The following is a 13,925-nucleotide window of genomic DNA, read 5'->3' as shown; positions in this document are numbered from 1 at the left end:
TCCTCTCTAGATGTTGTTACCTCAGCAACGCCTATCAGATCATCACTGCATCCAGAATATAATACGATTTATGAATTTATACCTGACCATTTAATCAGAAAAACAGAGTAACAGAACAAGGCTGTGTTATGAAATTATCCAGCTCTATAGGAACTGAAAAACCTGAACGGAGTTATTCACAGGTGAACTCATCTCATACTGCAGGTGAAAGATTAAAGTCTAGTTAAAGCAGGATCCACTTTAAGAATGAAGATGAACTGAGCTTTCCATCTTTTTTTTTTTTTATGTATTTACATCTCTTGCTCCTCTGGTCTTATGTTTTATCTCCAAGATTACATTAAACCCTTTGGTAGTTCCTGTAGAGCTGGATAACATCATAACACCGCCTTGCTCTGTTACTCTGAGGGACTCATTCATTAAGGTTACATGTGTTGGATGTTTATGTGTTTATTAACAGCCTTCAAATTAAAAATGCATAAGTGATATCAGATAGGTATTCCCTTCATTATATGAGACTTAATAAAGATATCTTGCTGTGTGAGGTGAGGTGTGAAATGAGGAAGTAAAGTGCTGTGATTTATTTCATGAATACCTTCATGAGGTGTGTCCTGTGATTGTTATCTTTTTCATACAATAGCCTAATTGTAAACTGGCTGCATCACATTCAAATAGGAACAGGGATTTGATAAACTATTTACTAATCCAAAACAAGGACAAGTTTTTGTAATGTAGCCACATGAAGATTAGCATGAGTTGAGTCAGGAAGACTATCTAATGCTTCTTCCTCCTTCTCATTCACCTCCCTCTCCTCCTGCTTCCCCTTATCAGCTGATTGGGAGTGTGTAGTCTTTTAGTCAAACCAACCAGATTTAGCTACAATCTCTATCAGCCTATCACATTCTTGCTGTTATTGTTTAAACGTTCTCCTCTTAGTTGCTTTTGCTGTGAATCGTCTCCTCTCCGTTCACCTCGGCTGATCGGCTGCAAACTGGACACGTTTGAAGCTGTGGTGGAGAGGAGGTCACTGAACAAACTGTTATCTATCATGGATAACCCCGACCACCCTCTCCACCCCCACTGGTCCAACAGAGGAGCAGCTTCTCTAAGAGGCTCCGACAGTTTTAATGCCGCACGGACCGCTACAGGAAATCATTCCTACCACAGGCAATAAAACTCTTTAACATGTCATCACTGGGGGCTAGATGAGACTCTAAGACACCTCAATATTGCAATAAGGGCAACCGGCCCGATTGGTTCATTTACATTTTAGCATACACTTAACATATTACTTAAGCAGTTGCACATTTTGTTTTCCCAGCTTGTATATATTTAAATATTTGTTCTTATAATCTTATATTTTATTATTATTATTATTTCATGTATATTTTATGTACGTATATTTTTCCTATGTGCTGCTGTAACACTGTAATATCCCATTTTTTGGGATCAATAAATATCTATCACCTCAGTTCACCATCATTTCCATCATTCATATGTGTCTATAAGATATGTCACTATGGATCATTGTCATTTAATAAATACAGATGTCAGTGCTCAAACAGATGTGGTTGTCATGAAGATAAAATGGTAGAATGAGACTTTCACTAAAGATCTGTCGTGTCGGCTTTTTAATGTCACATTGGAAATATTTGTCATGTTTTTTCATTTGATAAATTGATACGCGTAAGTTTATCAGCCTGTGCTCGAAAAGGTTTTTTCTCTAAACCATTCTGAAGGAGCAGTAGAGAAGATTTTTACTTTCAGATAGAATAAAAACACATTATTCAAGTATCATATTTACAAGATGATATATTCCCTTTCCCCCTGATATTATGGATATAATATCTGCTCTAATCTTTCTGATACAGACCACAGATAGAAAATGTTGTGCTGATGTTGTTGTAATTCCTGCTGGTCACCAGTAGAGGTCAGCACAGGTTACAGATCTACTAATCACTCTGAATGTAAGAGAAGAAGAAATAACTGGAAATAAGATGTTACAGCAGCACAAGAAACAAACCAGATAAAATAAATCAATAAAATAACATTGGATGCAGATGGGGAAGGGAAAAGGAGAAAATAATTAGGATGATAAATTAGAATTATGAAGCACAATATAGCACAGTTTACATAAACTCACAGTAGTAAAACAAGTTTTTCAACTTCTGCATCATCCTCCCAACTTTCATCAGAACAGAGACACTCCCCCCTTCCTCCAAAAAGCAGAAAAGACAAAACAAAGACAAAAGCTCAGTCCTAGGACACGTCTTTATCAGAACAAGATGAAGAAGTTTCTGTTGTTGCTTCTCTTCTGTCACGTCTCATCTCCAGGTAAGACCACATTTTAATTATTTTCTTTACTTTCCTCTCAGCTCTGGTTTTGTTCCTGTGTAGCTCTGGAACTCAGCTGGATTTAAGTTTCACTTTTACGTGAATCATTTTAATTAGGCCATATTTATGATAAATAATGATATGCATCTATTTATACTGAATCTATAAACCTTGTTTGTCCTGCAGTGAAACACTCACTCAGGTTTTTCATCACTGCATCTTCTGGAGTCCCAAACCTCCCAGAGTATGTGTTTACTGGAGAGGTGGATGATCTTCCGGTGGGTTACTGCGACACCAACAAAAAGATACTAGAACCCAGACAGGACTGGATGAAAATTCTTTTAGAAAACAATCCTCAGCAGTTGGAGTTGCAGACTCAAAGATGTGTTGAGAGTGAGCCAAAGTTCTGGAAAGCCCAAATTGATAACTTCAAGCAACGCTTCAACCAGAGTGGAGGTACAGTCTTTATGCATGTTACATTCAACTCATAATGCTAAAGTGTAAAGTGACCTAAACTCATTCCCACCCTTAGATTAAAGTCTAAACTTAAAGTTTTACTTTCCCAATAACATACACAGGAAGAGGAAATACAAGACATTTCCTTCATTGACCTGTCAGATAATTGGACTGATTTATCATCTGTCTCTACAGGTTTTATTTAAATAATCCAAATGCTTTGTTTGCCATCTGAAGCTTTGTGTTGCTGCTTAAAAAGCGAAACAACTAGATTTTGACATTGCATGTTGAAAAATTGGAAGCCTGTCTATTCTATGTACATAATAAATATTTTGATGGAGTAAACTTCCATTGTACAAAGTCAGATGAATGAAATGCAGCTGCCTTTCTGAGATGGTAATCAAAGAAATAGAAATTAATGAAATAACTGTAAATTGTTGGTCAGTTGAACCTGGGACTGCATCCAAGGCTGCAGATGTTAGATAGCATCAGTTTTTTGGAGGAGAGAGACCAGGTACTCAGATGGTCTCCAACCAGGGAGGTTTCACTTCATGTTTGACATCTGAAACCCTAAACTATGGACTGACCCCCCCCCCCACTAGTGTAACTGTGGGTGGGTGGATCTCTCTCTTTCCGGGAGCTGGTGTGTCCGTTTAAAAACCACCATACCAGCACAATTCCTTCCACTGACAAATAAAATGGAACCAGACAGTTCGTAAATTTAGCACTTTTTCTACTTAAGTTATAAAGTAGTTCTTCCATTAAAAAAAAAAACACAAGTAATAAAAATTAAAAACTGAGAATTGGGAGCCAATCTCCTTGCCGCTAGTTACTAGTGTCTGACAGTCTGTTACGTTGATCTCAAAGGAGCGTCCGATTCCCCCAAGGGAAGCCTGGGTCCTTCTCCTGCGCCTGTCCGCGTGGCAATGCCCACACGGCTAACACTGGGGGAAAATAAGGGCAGCTCTCACTCAAGTACGACAAACAATTCCTTTCCACACATTCACACTTGTCCTGCATTTAGCTCATTAGTCAGGTCTGAAAGTTAAAGGGGGAGAAGCTCCAGTCTTGTCAAAGTACATCCACAACAGTTCATGCAATAAAGTTTGTAACACATGCAGCAAACAGGATAAAAACATGCGTACACTAAAAACCCTTATTAGTCCAATTTAAAAAATAAAAATAAATCAATTTACATGCACTCTAGTTAGTGGTACAGAACTTATTGGCACATCTATAGTGATAGTTTAATGTGCACAGAATGCACACTTGTTTCATTGCCATCAGTAATCTGGGAATTTACAGACAAGTTACTATTTAAGCTGTGAAATAGAAATGGGGATCCATCAACTATAGCAACATCTCCTTTGAACACCACGCCAATCAAAACAGCCTTTTTGTGTAAGTATTGTTGCTTTATATGATCATTTTAATTAATGTAAAGTTTCTTTAACTACTGCCAAAAGCAACCTATAAATAAAATCTATTATTACTACCAATTGTCAAGTGTTTCTTTGAACTGTGAGGTGTCCAGACTTCGGATTTTACTCAGAAAGTACATTTTATTTTGACCAGTTAATCAGATACCAGTGTAAATAAGTGAAAAACCTTTAAAAACACAAGAAATGAAAATCATTGATTAAACAAGTATTTTTACCAACACATAAGGTTAAGTGCTTACTACAGATCAAAGTATTACAATAAGGCATTTAACTTAGGAGATAAGTTTAAAAATCAGGTAAAAGTATTATTTAACAAATGAACAAAAAGCTATCTTTTGACTAATTACTGTTAAACCAATTATGCTATTCTCACACGTGTACTGCAAAATTACATAAACCAAGCTGTGATCTATTTACAGAAATTAACCTAGTCGTTTAGGCTTTTTATAGGTGAATTTACATTTCCTTTAACCATATAAAAGGTATATAAATTGAATGCAGTGACAATTTCTTTTACCCACAACAATAACACATTTAATTGCTTAAATACCAAACATAAAGAACCAAACGAGAGTCCATGTGAGCTTATCGATAGCCCGTCACAATCAAAAGTCCCAATTCCTCACAGTGGCTGCTTCTCCCGTCCTCTCAGTCCAACGCATATGGAAGGCCAAACAGTCCAAATATACGTGATTTCTCACACGTAAACAACATGTAAACAACACGTAAACAACACGTAAACAACACGTAAACAACACGCAAACAACGCGTTATTTGCACGTAAACAACGCGTCAATTTTTCACACGTTAACAACACGTAAAATACACGTAGACAACACGTAAATTACGCGTAAACGACGTGCAAACAACGCGTAAATTTTTCACATGTTAACAACACGTAAAATACACGTAGACCACATGTAAATTACGCGTAAACGACGCGTAAACAACGCGTAGACAACGTGTTGTTTACGTGTTCATTTCATGTGAATTTGAGCCTTTTGGTCACTACTCCATTTTGAATGGGTGAGCGTCCTAAGCTCCCATTGGCTGAGTAGAAGGGTTAAACCATTTCTGTAAGCCTTGGGAGGGGGTCGCCTGCCAATATTCAACATGCAAAGGATCCTCTCACTTCTTTTCTTTCTCATTTCTTCTTTTTTGGTTTAGCCTTTTTTTTTAATATATTAATTTAAATTCAATGAATTTACTATTCAATTATAAATTATTTTCATCAAGATAACATTACCACCTTTTGCTCCACTGCTGCCTTTTTGGGGACCTTCCAGCTTTAACACCATCCATTAAACTTTCCAATCCCAGCAGATTGTTGTAGGGGGATGGCTGTGTTATGCCAAAAGATTTTTCAGTTGCATTGCAGGAGAGGCACAATTTTTTCTTCTTTCTTGCACATATTGTACTGTGGTTCCTGGTTATTTGGCTGTTGTATGTTTTTTTCTGTACAAGCTTTTATTGTACTATTTCTAGTCATTGCCATTATCTTTATTTTGACTACTATTGCCACTGTTTATCACCCCCCCAACCAGCACCATCAAACACTGCCTAAAAACCTTGGTCTGTCCGAGGTTTCTCCCTAAATGGAGTTTTTCCTCACCACTATCGCACTAAATGCTTGCTCTTGGCGTAATTACTGGAATTGTTGGGTCCTTGTAAATTATAGAGTGTGGTCTAGACCTGCTCTATCTGTATAGTGTGCTGAGATAACTCTTATGATTTGATACTATATATATAATTGAATTTACATATTTGCAATTGGCTAATCTCAACAAACTATGATAAAAAAAATCTTTTGTTAAAAGTATAGTGTAGATAGATAGTTAGAAAGACTTTATTAAAGGGTAACTACTACTACTACTACTACTTTAGTCTTTTTTTTCCTGGACCCTATGTTTTTGTGTGTAACCCTAAACAAAAACATATAAATTAGTATTTTATGGCTCAAAAGCACAACCCTCAGCCTGCAGAGGGTGCCGCTGCTGTGGAAGACATCCTGCCTTTTTAATTTTTTAATTTTTAATTTTTAATCTGTTTATTGATCCCCAATGGGGAAATTACAATTTACACTCTGTGTCCAAACTTTGTTAGTAATCACACATCATAACACCGATTGGAAGGATGATGATAATTTAAGTTTGACATTGCTGCTTCTCCTTTTCTTTTTTTAGAGATTGTTTTCATTATTCAGAAACACATTTTGTGTAACGTCACAGACAACTTGATGCACTGGCTTTTGCTTATTAATGGTACGAAATAAAAACGTTTGTCATGATGGTATATCTTTGTGGGTGTAGTCAACTTGAAAGTGTGAGATTTATCCTCTTTAATATTGTCCATTTGCTAACATTGTATATTTAGGCAGCTTAATAGTATTGATGTCAGCCATAGCACACACTATGTTTTAGACAAAGCTTTTATTTCTCAAAGTATATACACACTAGCCAATTGCAAATATATATATAAAGCTTGTACAGAAAAAAATATACAACAGCTAAATAACCAGGAACAACTGTACAATATGTGCAAGAAATAAAAAATGCTACACTCAAAGAAAAAGGCAGCAGTGGAGCAAAAGGGCGGTAATGTAATCTTGATGAAAATAATTTATAATTGATAATTAATAAGTTCATTGAATTTAAATTGATTTTTTTTTTTTTTTTTTGAAAGCTAAACCAAAATAGAAGAAATGAGAAAGAAAAGAAGTGAGAGGATCCTTTGCATGTTGAATATTGGCAGGCGACCCCCTCCCAAGGCTTACAGAAATGGTTTAACCCTACTACTCAGCCAATGGGAGCTTAGGACGCTCACCCATTCAAAATGGAGTAGTGACCAAAAGGCTCAAATTCACATGAAATGAACACGTAAACAACACGTTGTCTACGCGTTGTTTACGCGTCGTTTACGCGTAATTTACGTGTTGTTTACGTGTATTTTACGTGTTGTTAACGTGTGAAAAATTTACGCGTTGTTTACGTGTATTTTGCACGTTGTTTGCGCGTTGTTTTGCACGTTTTTTGCACGTTGTTTGCACGTTGTTGGCAGGGGAAACAGCATGCTGGGGCCTGTTGCACGAAAGTAGAATAAAGATATCCAGGATAGTGATAAAGCGCAGCTTGACTAAGTGTGATCTGCTCATCGCGGCTTAAGTGTATCTGCTCATCGCGGCTTAACGTTTTGCCGAGCCAGGATGAACAGTGGAGCTATGTCAAGCAGGTGTAGATAGCTGGGCTAGGGGCACGTTGCACAACGGCTTTCTCAAATAGACCACCGGTATCGATCACAGATTAACTGATGCAGAGATGAGAAGACGCATGCGCCAATGTTTTCACCCAATGAGCAGCAGCTTCTAAAGGAAAGTAACGAGGAGGAGAACATATAATATGCAGAAAGGGAAATACGGCTGTATCAAACGGAGAAAAAAAGCCCAACATAGCGGACCCTACTGAATGTGTGGGGGTTTAAAAATATAGCCTTTGCCTCAAAAGAGAGCAGAGGGAACTAATGTTCCTCGGGAAATGGACTTTAGGCTTAATTTCAAACCCTTATTCACAACGTGAGAACATGTTTTACAACCATGCACAAATCCCTATAAGCTATATCTAATTCTTTGTACAATTAATGTTCATACAGAACAATCAGAAAGGGACAACAACTAGAAAAATAAATAAGCGACTTCAATACACGCTGTGAACATATATGTAAAACAATATTCATGTTTTTTTATTCTTCTGACAAGTGACCGCACCAAAATAAAAAGATTAAGAAGCATCGTGGTGTTCCCGGTGTGATGAATGTAAACTCCACTACATACGTGCTGTATATAGACCACGTTATTGGTCCGGTGATGTGAGACTAATTGAGAAGATTATGAAACCAATGTAAGCTATAATAAAAAAAACAATAGGCCCACTTATTAAGGAGTAACACAAACTACCCTTTATTAGAGAAGGACAAGCAAAAAGAAAATGAATCATGAATGTATTGGTCTCTGACCAGTCTGCCATTAATATCATCTGGAATATCGCTACATTAATATCATCTGGGAATATCGCTACATTAATATCGTCACACTTAATCTCCGGAGCGCGTCCTGTATAAACCTGAAGCTGAGACCACGGACGCTGCGCTGCTCATCTCTACTTTTACAGAGAGAGTGGACACTGACGCGACTCGCAGGTCTGCTGGCAGGCAATAGCCACCGGGCATCGGGCAGCAGCCACCGGCCACCGGCCACCGGGCAGCGGCCGCACGCCAGGCAGCCTCGACACACTACCGTCCCACCGGGAAAAGTCCCACTCCGCATCAGGGTGCCAGTGCAACCATTTCTAACATCTAAACAACCGTAGGGTTTAAATCCAACTCGCAACAACAAAAGTGACAAGTAGGCTAATGCATGTTAATAAAAATAAGCAGAACACATGCAAAGACAACGCAATAACTGTTAAACACTTTTATTTTGGGATCAGACGGCAGCTGATTTGACACATGAGACTCCAGGATTAATCTTAGCCTGGCTGTTAGCCTGCTCTGGACCAGGCTAGCCGCAAAGAATAATCTCCATGGTAACTTGGCTGGGTTTAATTCAATCTGTTTCGTGCAACCGAGTCCAAGCTAAATTCATCCAGGATAACTTGAATATCCCGGCTTAATCCCTTATCCTAGTTTCGTGCAACAGGGCCCCAGGAGAAGGAAATTATAAGCGCGACAATAATAATAATAATAATAATAATAATAATAATAATAATAATAATAATAATGTAATACGGTTTGTCTCTCAGGTGTCCACATTCTCCAGAGGATGATTAGCTGTGAGTGGGATGATGAGACTGGAGAGGTGAATGGTTTTGAACAGTATGGTTATAATGGAGAAGACTTCATATCATTCGACCTGAAGACATCGACATGGATCGCTGCAAAACCACAGGCTGTCATCACCAAACTGAGATGGGATGCTGACAAATCTATGATAAAATACAATGAGCATCGCCTTACTAAGATATTTCCGGGATGGCTGAAGATGTTTGTGGACTACGGCAAGAGCTCTCTGCTGAGAAAAGGTAGAATCCCATTTCCTGATGTAGTTTCATGAACACAACAATGTTCCTCCAGTCTGCTCAGACTGACCTGCCATTTTATTATCACTCCAATCAGTCTGACATCACCTTCTTTTTGGCTGTTTTCTGTGGTGGTAAGATTTGATTGATACTTTAGGTTTATTGCTAATGAGGAAATATTAGAAAGCTAACATGCAGAGCTGAGATTATAACCTGCCACACATTAACATGCTGGTAAAATGAGCTCAAAGCGTCGCTGTACCTCAGAACAACCTCAGAGCTGCTAGCACGGCTTCACACTCTTAGTGTTGTTGTTTGAGGTTTATTTACTTATTTATTTTAATTTAAATTACACCTTCTGTTACAATTCCATATTGATTTTTCCTAATTTTTCTTTTTCCATTGTTTTCTTTCCATTCACGTTTGATCTCTCTCTCTCTCTCTCTCCGTCCTCTCTCTCTCTCTCTCTCTCTCTCTCTCCTCTCTCCTCTCTCTCTCTCTCTCTCTCTCTCTCTGCAGAGCGTCCCTCAGTGTCTCTCCTCCAGAAGTCTCCGTCCTCTCCAGTCAGCTGCCACGCTACAGGTTTCTACCCTGACAGAGCCATGATGTTCTGGAGGAAAGATGGGAGGAGCTTCATGAGGACGTGGACCTCGGAGAGATCCTCCCCAACCACGATGGATCCTTCCAGATGAGTGTAACCTGGACCTTTCATCAGTCCCAGCTGAAGACTGGAGGAGGTACGACTGTGGTGTTTCATCTCTCTGGTGTGGAGGACGACATCGTCACCAAACTGGAAAAGCAGAGATCAGGACCAACAGAGGTGAGACTTCTGTCAGATACAGAAAGATGTGTTTAGTTTACTTCATGATTTATTGATTTTTCACCTTTCTGATGCTCTGTGTAAGCCTTCTGTTTGATATCTGTGGCCATACTACCACATACACACAAAAAAGCCTGAACTCCCAGTTAGCGGTCTAGCTCCTTCAGCCTTTATTTCAGAAACACATCTGTACAGTTGACTGCTGTCTTAAGACTGATGCCAACTAAACCATTTCCCAGACCTGTTAACAGCTAACCAACAGCTTCCTCCATTTTTTACTCTGTTCCTGCGAGTCAGCACTATCATGATGGTTCGGAACAAATATATGTCGCTCACCAAAGTGAGGCTCTAACAAAGGTGTGTTTTTGTTGGATTAGCTCTTGGTTTATAATGGAATAAGTCAGTCATTTTTAGTTTTTGATTCTAAACCATGCACACAAATCCGTTGCAGGACAAACCAACATGCAAATATTTCTAAGTCATGTGTGTACAGTAGGAATGATAACAGAGGAATGTACTTCTGTTCTAACCTGGTTGTAGACCTGGTTGTAGACATGTTGTTGTTATTTGTTGAACAGAGAATCCTTCAGACAGGACCATTCCCATCACTGCTGCAGTGGCTGTTCTTGCTGTCGTCCTCGCCGCTGCCACTGGATTCATTTTTAACAAAAGAAAGAAAGGTGGAGAGGAGAATGGGAAAGTTATCAGGCCTACTTTTGGATTTGTAGTTTATAAAAAGAAGAAAAGTGAGAGACCAAAGAAGTAAATAATTTTCTCATTTACTTTTAACCAGCAACTAACAGAGAGACTGTAGCAGGTTGATGATGATGATGATGATGATGATGATGATGATGATGATTATGATAAATATAAAAGGTGAAGGGGATAAGATTTATTGAATATAAGTAGGAGCATGAGTAGGAGAGGATCAGATTTGATGGGGAAAAGTTGACAAATGATGTTCTGGCATTTCCAACTGTGACAGCTGAAATGATTTGTCGTCTCTTCTTGTTTCAGCCCAACTCCCTCCACCATGTGAGTAGAACTTGTTTTTATTCTATTGTCTCTGGTCTGATGTGCTGTTACCAGGATGTGTTACTGCAAAAAAGACTTCAGTAAAGACATGGAGATTATAAATTAGTTAATTATTTACTCACTTAGGGATTTCTCCCCTTACAAAGAGACAAAAAACATGTTTGACATGACCTGGACTTACTGTAGATGGGAGTACTAAATAACATAATATGTAATTAATAAATGAAATGGAAATAAATTGAAAGGAATACTAAACCAAAAAAACATACATGAAATAATTAGATACAGTTTATATATATGTTTAATGACCAATAAAATGAAAACTGAAAAGGAAATGTTAAGTTTCTGTTTTTATATAGCACTTTAAAAGCAAACAAGTTTACACCAAAGTGCTTCATAAAGACAAACATATGTATAGAAGCATATATAAAAAGCTCTCTGGGTTGGAGGCTGCTGGTTGCTCATGTCCCATTCAGGTTGTGGAGTCAGCTCATTGATCCTGACAGATGGAGCATGTGTCTTGGTTCTGGATCAAACATCAGATGCTCAACCTGTTTCAGAGGCTGGAAGTACTGAACACCTTTTGGTGGATGTGCAGAGTTAATGTGAACGACCAGCCTCTGGACAGGCTGCATCATCCTCTGTTTCTGAAAGGCAGCTCAGTAACGGTGTTGTTTCTTCCTTACAGCTCCTGACAACAGCTCTGAGCTCTCTGAGAGACTCAATCCAGAGACCTCTGATAACACACACATCCTGCACTGGGAAAGCAGTCATATATTCACATCTCCAGTTAAACATACTAGGAAAAAAAATAGCTTCTACAACAAAAAATAAGCTTCTACAACAAACCTTTCTATTAAAGCCCCTAAAGAACTTGCTTTCAAATCTTGAATGTAACTCTAACATGAAAGAGTCATGAAGCAAAAAGCTAAAAGCAACATGATAAAAGAAAAGTCAAAACAAAAATGTATTAGCAGTTGACAAAATGTTGAGTTTGTTGCTATGTGGAATTGAACATCTTAATGGTGAAAGATATGTTTGTGTGTGTGATTAATATCCTTTCTGTATTATAGGTTTGTATACTCAAACATTCAGTTCATATACTCACTATATAACTCTATTTGTACTCTATGTAGATATGCGTATGGTTTGAGTCTTATAGATAAACTACTGTAACATGTATGGAACCATCCCAATGTAGTAGTGGTAAATAAAATGTCCTCTCTGGTGTTTGACAACTTGACATCAACATCCTGATTATTTAGCTTAATTACAAGAAAAATGTTGTGTAAATATTCTGATTATATATTTATTTTAAAGTGTGCTTTTGGTCTTTAAGAATCTCAGCCAACACTCAGATGTTTGATATTCTTATATTTTGTATTTTATTTTTGTATCATTGATGTGAAATAAAATGACTCTTACATTAAAAATGCGTCATTCAGTTTTTTCTGTTGTCAGAGTAAGAAAGTGTGAAAACGTCTGACTCAGATTTATAAGATTTAACTTTATTAGTCAAACGTAGAAGTCAAAGATGTTTTCTGGACTCAGCGTCTGATCTTTCAGTTCACTAAACTTTGTTCAACCCAGGTCTCTGTAGGGAAAGGAAGCAGCACAGAGGCCGTTAGTCTGACAGGACACTTATTTATTACAGGAGCAAGAACTAATGAAAGGGAACTCATAACTAGCTTCATGTTGGGTTACATGATACAATGTGTTTTGGACTTTAGCAGCAGACAAGCACCAGCAAGAGCTTTAGTGGAAGCAGCAGGAACAGGTAACAGACTCAGATAGACCAGACATGTCTAAAATCCCTTTTGGTCAGAGTGAAGTCCTCTCTAGATGTTGCTGAGGTAACAACATCACTGCATCCAGAATATAATGTGATTTATGAATTTATACCTGACCATTTAATCAGAAAAACAGAGTAATAGAACAAGGCTGTGTTATGAAATTATCCAGCTCTATAGGAACTGAAAAACCTGAACGGAGCAATTCACAGGTGAACTCATCTCATACTGCAGGTGAAAGATTAAAGTCTAGTTAAAGCAGGAAACAACTTTTGGAATGAAGATGAACTGATCTTTCCAGCTTTTTTTTTTTTTAGATGTAGTTCTATCTCTTGCTCCTCTGGTCTTATGTTTTATCTCCAAGATTACATTAAACCCTTTGGTAGTTCCTGTAGAGCTGGATAACATCATAACACCGCCTTGCTCTGTTACTCTGAGGGACTCATTCATTAAGGTTACATGTGTTGGATGGTTATGTGTTTATTAACAGCCTTCAAATTCAAAAATGCATAAGTGATATCAGATAGGTATTCCATTCATTATATGAAACTTAGTAAATATATCTTGCTGTGTGAGGTGAGGTGTGAAATGAGGAAGTAAAGTGCTGTGATTATTTTTTCAGGAATACCTTCATGAGGTGTGTCCTGTGATTGTTATTTTTTCATACAGTAGCCTAATTGTAAACTGGCTGCATCACGTTCATTGTTTAAGACACATTTTCATAAATGATCCTTCAAATAGGAACAGGGATGTGATAAACTATTTACTAATCAAACAAAAGGACAAGTTTTTGGGATGTAGCCACATGAAGATTAGCATGAGTTGAGTTTATAAGACATGTCAGTATGGATCATTGTCATTTAAAAAATACAGATGTCAGTGCTCAAACAGATGTGGTTGTCATGGAGATAAATGGTAGGATGAGTATTTCACTAAATATCTGTCATGTCGGCTTTTTAACGTCACTTTGGAAATATTGGGA

The 13,925-nt window shown here is 37.8% G+C and overlaps 1 long non-coding RNA gene and 1 pseudogene across 1 annotated transcript; both read left to right on the top strand.

The window, feature by feature from the left end:
- The first annotated feature begins 2,164 nt into the window (after nt 1-2,164).
- Nucleotides 2,165-11,176, top strand: LOC116678969 (major histocompatibility complex class I-related gene protein-like; annotated as a pseudogene).
- A 939-nt stretch (nt 11,177-12,115) lies between these two features.
- LOC116678971 (uncharacterized) lies at nt 12,116-13,352 on the top strand. Its single transcript, XR_004329420.1, has 3 exons — nt 12,116-12,306; nt 13,094-13,096; nt 13,341-13,352. It is a non-coding gene; the product is annotated as an uncharacterized LOC116678971 (long non-coding RNA).
- Nucleotides 13,353-13,925: the final 573 nt, after the last annotated feature.

This window comes from Etheostoma spectabile, unplaced genomic scaffold, assembly GCF_008692095.1.
Source record: "Etheostoma spectabile isolate EspeVRDwgs_2016 unplaced genomic scaffold, UIUC_Espe_1.0 scaffold00008917, whole genome shotgun sequence".
In the NCBI taxonomy this organism is placed as follows: Eukaryota; Metazoa; Chordata; class Actinopteri; order Perciformes; family Percidae; genus Etheostoma; species Etheostoma spectabile.
Note: the sequence above shows the minus strand (reverse complement) of the source record. Positions and strands in the feature narration are given on the sequence as shown.